Source organism: Solanum pennellii, chromosome 12 (assembly GCF_001406875.1).
Source record: "Solanum pennellii chromosome 12, SPENNV200".
Lineage (NCBI taxonomy): Eukaryota > Viridiplantae > Streptophyta > Magnoliopsida > Solanales > Solanaceae > Solanum > Solanum pennellii.
In genome coordinates this window covers 42,880,202-42,887,674 of record NC_028648.1, presented here as the reverse complement: position 1 = coordinate 42,887,674, position 7,473 = coordinate 42,880,202, and the positions used below count along the sequence as shown (strand labels likewise).

The 7,473-nt window shown below is 38.9% G+C and overlaps 1 long non-coding RNA gene across 3 annotated transcripts in view; it reads right to left on the bottom strand.

Moving 5' to 3' along the window:
- The window catches only part of LOC107005838, a 6,272-nt gene extending 4,267 nt beyond the window's left edge, over positions 1-2,005 (bottom strand). For all 3 annotated transcript variants that reach the window (XR_001454955.2, XR_003575466.1, XR_001454954.2), the window contains exons 1-2: positions 1,758-2,005; positions 578-944 (exon numbers count right to left, since the gene is read on the bottom strand). This is a non-coding gene — a long non-coding RNA (uncharacterized LOC107005838). The remainder of the gene's footprint in view (positions 1-577; positions 945-1,757) is intronic.
- Positions 2,006-7,473: the final 5,468 nt, after the last annotated feature.

Below are 7,473 nucleotides of genomic sequence, written 5' to 3'. Positions count from 1 at the left end.
AGGGGGGATTTCCAGGTATTACGTGTTCTAAGAGAAGGGAACCAGCTAGACTATTCTTTAACTAACAAAGCTTTTATACAAGAAATATATTAGATGATTCATAACTTCGAAGTGCTAAATAAAAAACTAACAAGAAATATCAAAGTCAAACATGCTTAGCTAACAACAATCAAACAGATGATGCAAAGAAAAGCGCAATCGAGATGCTGAAATGACTTACAGCTTGGATGATGAGCTTTAGGGTTCTGAAGAAGATGTAATATAGAACCTCATTACCAAGAATCGACATTTTTAACCAATTGATGCACGACCAAGGTAGCATTATAAGGCTCAACAACAATGTCAGAAACCTTAGGTGAAGTGAAAACGGAGAAGGTAAACATTATTCTATCCAGGTATTCTTCTCTGGTCTTTAAGATAAAAAGTGTTCCCATAAAAGAACATCTTCCCCCAGCCAATGAATGGCACAATGAAAATCAAACACATAGAACGTAAATAAATCCTCAAAATGCACATATCTACAACAACACCAAATGAACACAAAATGATAAAGGAAAATGCTGGTAGAAACACAAACCTTGAAGGCAGACAGGAAAAGTTTTCGACTTCCTTACGAACAAGATCGAGAACTACATCAATCAATTCAGCACCTTTGGTGTAATGCACTTTAGCCCAATTGTTACCAGCACCAGCTTGTCCAAAAACAAAGTTATCACGATGGAAGGTCTGTCCATAAGGACCAGATCAAATATTGTCCATGGTGCTCTAAATCCATAAGAACATCCCTAGGAACAAATCTTCCACTGGTAACCTCGTTGTAATACACATTAATTCTTTCAAGTGGAGATTAGAATCACCACTGTAAAGACCGGTAGAATCAATGTCGTGTTTGGCACAAAAACCTTCCAAAAACTTGGCACCAACTTGGTTACCACATTGTCCGCCTAAAATACGAATGATTTCACACATTTTAGAACTGAGATCTGGAGAAAATATGCACAAATGAAGAGAACATGGGTAGATCTTACAAAATTGGAACACAAATGAGAAGATAAATAAATGCAGGGAAAAGGGAGGAGAGGGGTGGTGGTGTTTTATTGTACTATTTAATACAATAATTTTCAGGAACTCACATCAGAAGCTAAAAAGATAATTTACACACATAAACTACAAAATCCAAGTATATGATTGAAGGCGATAAGAGAAAGGGAATCGAATTAAATGGCTATTTCCAACACAAGGTCTAGGACAGATTAACAACAATTGAGTAAGCCAAAGGTCCAAAGTAAATCATTTGCAAAAACACAACAAGAAGTACAAATATATGATTTTACAATTCCATTTGGAAAGCATGTTTATGGATTCTATTGTAATTGTTCTAGTATGTGGTATCAATCACCTTGGAGGTTCATTCTGCTAGAAGAAAAACAATGAAGATCACAAACAAGGCACTCCTAATAAAGCTTATGTCAATATTTAAGGACTATCGGTCATCTTAAACTTCAGCTTCATTTAAATCACTTCTCCTCAAGTTTGAGGAAGGATTCTTTTGGGTAAAATATCACTTCTCCTATAAGATCTTGCAGGTGTCTCATAGTGGCATCACCCAAATTTGAGATAGAAATGTCATCAATAAGTTGTCTCATAGTGGCATCACCCAAATTTGAGATAGAAATGTCATCAATAAGTTGGAGCTAAAGAAAAAACGATTTATCCCATAAGAAATCGATTAATTACCCTCCAAGAATGCTACTTACCTCCCTTAGGCTCGTACCTTCTGAGGTCAATCTGGTTGATTTCCAACAGAGCAGCAACAATTTAGATGAGCTGAATGTCCAAGTTTAGGGGTGAATCTCTAGGGTCGAATGTTACACAGAGTTCATCCTTGGGTTTTTCACTTTCCTTTTAGTTACTTCTTTAGTTTTATCATTTCTTTTCTTTTATCCTTTGTTTCCTTTTGCTTATTTCCTGTTTAGATAGTCATGACCTGTTCTTGGCCAGGCTTTTAGCTTTAGCCTGTATATAATTTGTTTTGAATAAATTGGCCTTGAGCCAAACCATTTTAACCAAAAAAAAAAATTAACATTCAATTTGATCTGTTTATATCCTTAAGATGTTGACGAAACCACATCATCTGCTAATGTACTAATCGGATTTACCTTCGCAAAGTAACACATCTCAAAGACAACTCTATGGAGTAATATCAACTTTAACATTAACAATTGTCTAATTAATGAACCCAAAAGAATATGATAAAGAGAGTATTGAATATTATCATTGATAAAAAGAAATCTCAAATTAAAGCAAAAACCAAGTCTAAAAATTTAACAGTAACATTTTCTTGCATATCCAAGTCTTAGATTCCCAAGCATATACAGATGGTTGACATGTAAAAAAAAATCAACCAACGTATTAATTAATCTCAATAGTATCTAGATTTATGAATCACTAAACTATGATCATAATATTATATATTGTATTAGCTAAAGCAAGCATAAGAGTTGTTGTATAGGAGTATTACCTTTTACTATACAAGTAGAAAATACACGGAACCTTTCGCCTACTAAGTATGAAAATCATAATCAAGTTAAGGAGTAAATAGAAATATAAAAGAGAAGAAAAAAAATAAAAACTGGAAATTTGATTGAACTTTTGAGCACTTTGAACTTTCCGGTAATTTCCTCAACAGAATGATACTTCATTGATTACAATTTACATGTCTAACTTTCCTTTTTTGTTGGTCCCAAAAAGAGCCTCTTATTCAAAAAGAAAATGATAGTTCTATGAGCTACTAGACTTCCCTAATACTAAAAAATTTCCTATCAAGAATTAAGAAAAAATAGACCAAACCATCATTGAATAAGATGACTTACTTAAGTAAAGACAAAGAGATACATGAAGATAAATGACCTTGAAGGTGCCACCGTGTAGTGAGCGTGAAAAACCCAAACAGAGGTATCCACTGAGTGTATGATTACAAGAATGTAGCTAAAGCAAACTGTTGCATTTTGTAGTTAGGGTTATAAAATGCAACATGCAAAATATCGACACTCTTAACATTACTTTAAGCGAAGGTTGAAACGAGATATTGGATAAAAACGATTAGCATGTCTAGCTATATTAGTACCACACGCATTGGTCAATTGTCAGTATGATAGGCTACTATTACACATGCATATCAAATAATATATATAATTTTACGCTGAAAACTAATATTATCTGATCGAAAACTAAAGGAACTCTCAATTTTTGCATTTTTCCTATATATTGAGTTGTTCTTATAATGTACTAACTGTTAGGATCGAATTCACGCACACACACTAGATGAATGAAGAACACAAGAACTTTCAAGAGAAAGAGATGAGAGATCTAGAGAGAGAAAGAGAAAACCCAATATTTCGTGGTAACACCCCCGTGAGTAAACTTCCACGGCGGTGAGGTATATTTATATTAATAAATCAGAGTATTTTTTGTTACAGAGAATAAATAGAGAATAAATAAGAAAACCTAAAATAGAGAATAAATAGGAAAGCCTAAAATAGAGAATAAATAGGAAAGCCTAAAGTTAATCAGACTCCACTACCTAACAATTCTCCCATTTGGAGACTGACTCAGTCATCCAAAAAATACATTCTCAAAAAAAAATCTCTTCATCATCAACATCTTTACCGCACCGCAACATCTGTAGCAACAACTACAGAAGACCAACCGAGGTTTTACATAACCTCAGTTTCCCAACATCAACACATTTCGTCAACATGTCTGCCGGGTTCTTTGCACCCTCTATCTTCTCCAAGCACATATCACCATCCTCCACTGCCCTGCGAGTGAAATGGTATCGCCTTCTGATGTGCTTTGTCTTCGAATGATAAACTGGATTTTTCACCAACTGTATGGCACTCTGGCTATCTGAGTAAAGAATCTTCTCGCTCTGCTTCTTGCCCAATTCCTCAAGATAATCTACCAGCCATATCATCTCTTTCCCAGCTTCAGCTATTGCCACATACTCAGCTTCAGTAGATGAAAGAGAAACACACTTCTGAAGCCTGGACATCCAACTCACTGCTGTTCCACCTATGGTGTAAATGTACCCGGATGTACTCTTGCTCAGTCAACATCCCTACCAAGATCAGCATCCACAGAACCCTGTAGAGTCACCTTGCCTTTGCCAAAACAAAGTGAAGTACTGGATGTACCTCTCAGATATCTCAGAAGCCACTTCACAGCTTCCCAATGCTCTTTCCCAGGGTTCGCCATGTACCTGCTAACAACTCCCACTGCATGTGCTATATCAGGTCTAGTGCAGACCATAGCATACATCAAACTACCAACTGCTGAAGCATATGGAACAAGTGCCATGTGATCACGCTCCTCGGCAGTCTTGGGTGACTGCTCCTTTGACAATTTAAAGTGATTTGCCAATGGAGTAGTCCTGGGTTTAGCATCATTAACCCTGAATCTGCTCAGCACCTTCTCAATGTACAACTCCTGAGATAGATTTAAAGTGCCAGCAGATCTATCCCGAGAAATCTTCATCCCCAAAATCTGCTTTGCTGGACCCAAATCTTTCATCTCAAACGCTGCAGACAACCTTGTCTTCAGATTGTTAATCTCCCTCATACTAGATCCTGCAATCAACATATCATCCACATACAAGAGTAGAAAGACATATGAATCAGTGTATTTCTTGAAGTAACAACAAGGATCCTTTTCAGCTTTGCAGAATCCACTCTTGGTCATGAAGGAGTCAAACTTCTTGTACCACTGCCTTGGTGCTTGCTTTAGTCCATACAAGCTCCTGGTGAGCTTGCACACCATGTGTTCCTTGCCTGGAACCACAAATCCTTCCGGTTGCTGCATATAGATCTCTTTGTCCAGATCTCCATGTAAAAACGCTGTTTTTACATCCATTTGCTCTAGATGCAAATTCTCCGATGCAACAATACTCAACAGAATTCGAATAGAGGTTAACTTCACAACAGGAGAAAATATTTCAGCATAATCAATACCTTTCCTTTGTGAATATCCTTTAACCACTAAACGAGCCTTGAACCTTCTTTTGCCATCTGGTTCAGTCTTGATTCTGAACACCCACTTGTTCAGCAAAGCTCTCTTCCCTGCAGGTAGCTCAGTCAACACCCATGTGTCGTTCTTCTCAAGTGACCTCATCTCATCATCCATGGCTTGCTCCCACTTGATCGAATCCTCCACCTGTAGGGCCTCATCAAAAGACTCTGGTTCCCCCTCATCAGTCAGCAATAGATAGTGTAATGAAGGTGAATACCTATCTGGTGCCCTGATGGTTCTGGATGATCTCCTTAACACCTGCTCAGGTGTAACTTGCTCCACTTCAGATTCTTCAGTAGGAGTTGGTTGAGTATCTGCTTCGACATCTCTGGGGTTACTCTTCTCCAACTCAACCTCAACTCCCACTTGCTTTGTAATCTCTAGAACCTTCTGCTCTCTGTCCTTGTACAGGACAGACTCATCAAATGTCACATCACAATGTCTCAGGATCTTTCTGTTCTTGTCATCCCAAAACCTGTAACCAAACAAATCATAACCATATCCTATGAAGTAACACTTCACAGCCTTGGCATCAAGCTTGTCTCTCTTTTCTGGATCAACATGAACATAAGCAGTGCAACCAAAAGTCCTCAAGTGTGAGTACTTGAGTTCTTTTCCTGTCCACACCTCCTCTGGAATCTTGAACCCTAAAGGAACTGATGGTCCCCTGTTGATCAAGTATGCAGCTGTGCTCACAGCATCCGCCCAAAGTGTTTTGGGCAGCCCACAGTGTATCCTCATACTCCTTGCACGCTCATTCAATGTTCTGTTCATCCTCTCAACAATTCCATTCTGCCTTGCCTTACCAGGAACTGTTCTCATCAATCTGATTCCCTCAGCTGCACAGAATGCCTTGAACTCTGATTTGTCATACTCTCCTCCATTGTCAGACCTTAGGCATTTGACTTTCAAACCGGTCTGATTCTCAACTTCAGCTTTCAACTTCTTGAAAGTTGCAAACACATCTGACTTATGCTTCAAGAAGTAAACCCATACCTTCCTGCTGAAATCATCAATGAAGGTAACATAGAATCTGGATCCTCCAAGTGATGATACTGGAGATGGTCCCCAAACATCTGTATGGACCATTTCCAACCGCACTTTCTTTGGCTCTCTAGGAGTCTTTGTGAAGCTTACTCTTTTCTGTTTGCCCATAACACAGCTCTCGCAAAGACCCATATCAAAAGACTTCAGACCCTCTAATGCTCCTTTTGCAACCAGCATCTTCATTCCTTTAGTACTCATGTGTCCAAGTCTGTTGTGCCACAGACATGAACCGGAAGCACCTTCAGCAACAGCGGCCATGTTTATACACCCTGCAGTGGTGTACAAGGTTCCAGATTTGGTGCCACGAGCTACTACCATAGCACCTTTCACGATCTTCCACGAACCTTTCCCAAACTCTGCTGCATATCCCGTGCTATCCAACTGACCAACAGAGATCAGATTTTTCTTGATCCCAGGAATATATCTGACATCCTCCAATGTCCACTGGTTTCCCGAGGTGGTCTTTATGCAAACATCCCCCTTTCCTTCAATCTCTAAGGCTTTATTGTCAGCAAGATATACCTTTCCAAAATTTCCAGATTTGAAATTTTGGAACAACTCCTTGCTTGGAGACGAATGGAAAGATGCACCAGAATCCAAAATCCATGATTCAACCGGGCTGTTTACACTAAGGATTAGAGCATCCCCAATGTCCTCTGCTGAATTTACAGAATCATTGTCATCTCTAAATTTCTGATTCTGTTTCTTCTTTGGCTTTGTACAGTTCGTCCGAAAGTGCCCTTTTTCTCCACAGTTCCAACAAGTCACGTTTGATATGTTCAGGGATTTTCCTCGATTCTTTGATTTTGATCGACCATGTTGATTTTGGCCTTTCGTCTTACTTATCCCCCTTCGATCAACGCTGAGAGCACTGCCCGATGAATCTCCCACTTCTCGTTTGCGAATACTTTCGCTAAGAACAACATCACGGATTTCATCAAACTTCAGTTTCTCAGATCCACGGGAACTGCTAATCGCAGCAACAACAGTATCCCAAGACTCGGGCAGAGATGACATCAAAATCAACGCCTTAATTTCATCTTCAAAATTAATATCCACAGAATTGAGTTGACTCAAAATCATATTGAACTCGTTTATATGATCAGAAACGGATCCACTCTCAGACATCTGTAAATTGAACAATCTACGCATCAAATATACCTTGTTCATAGCCGATGGTTTTTCATACATGTTTGACAGTGCCTTCAACAGACCGGACGTAGTCTTCTCCTTCACGATGTTGAACGCCACGTTTCTTGACAAAGTCAACCGGATCAACCCTAGAGCCTGGCGATCCTTGAGTTTCCACTTCTCCTCCGTCATGGATTCCGGCTTCAACCCGGTCAACGGTTCGTGAAG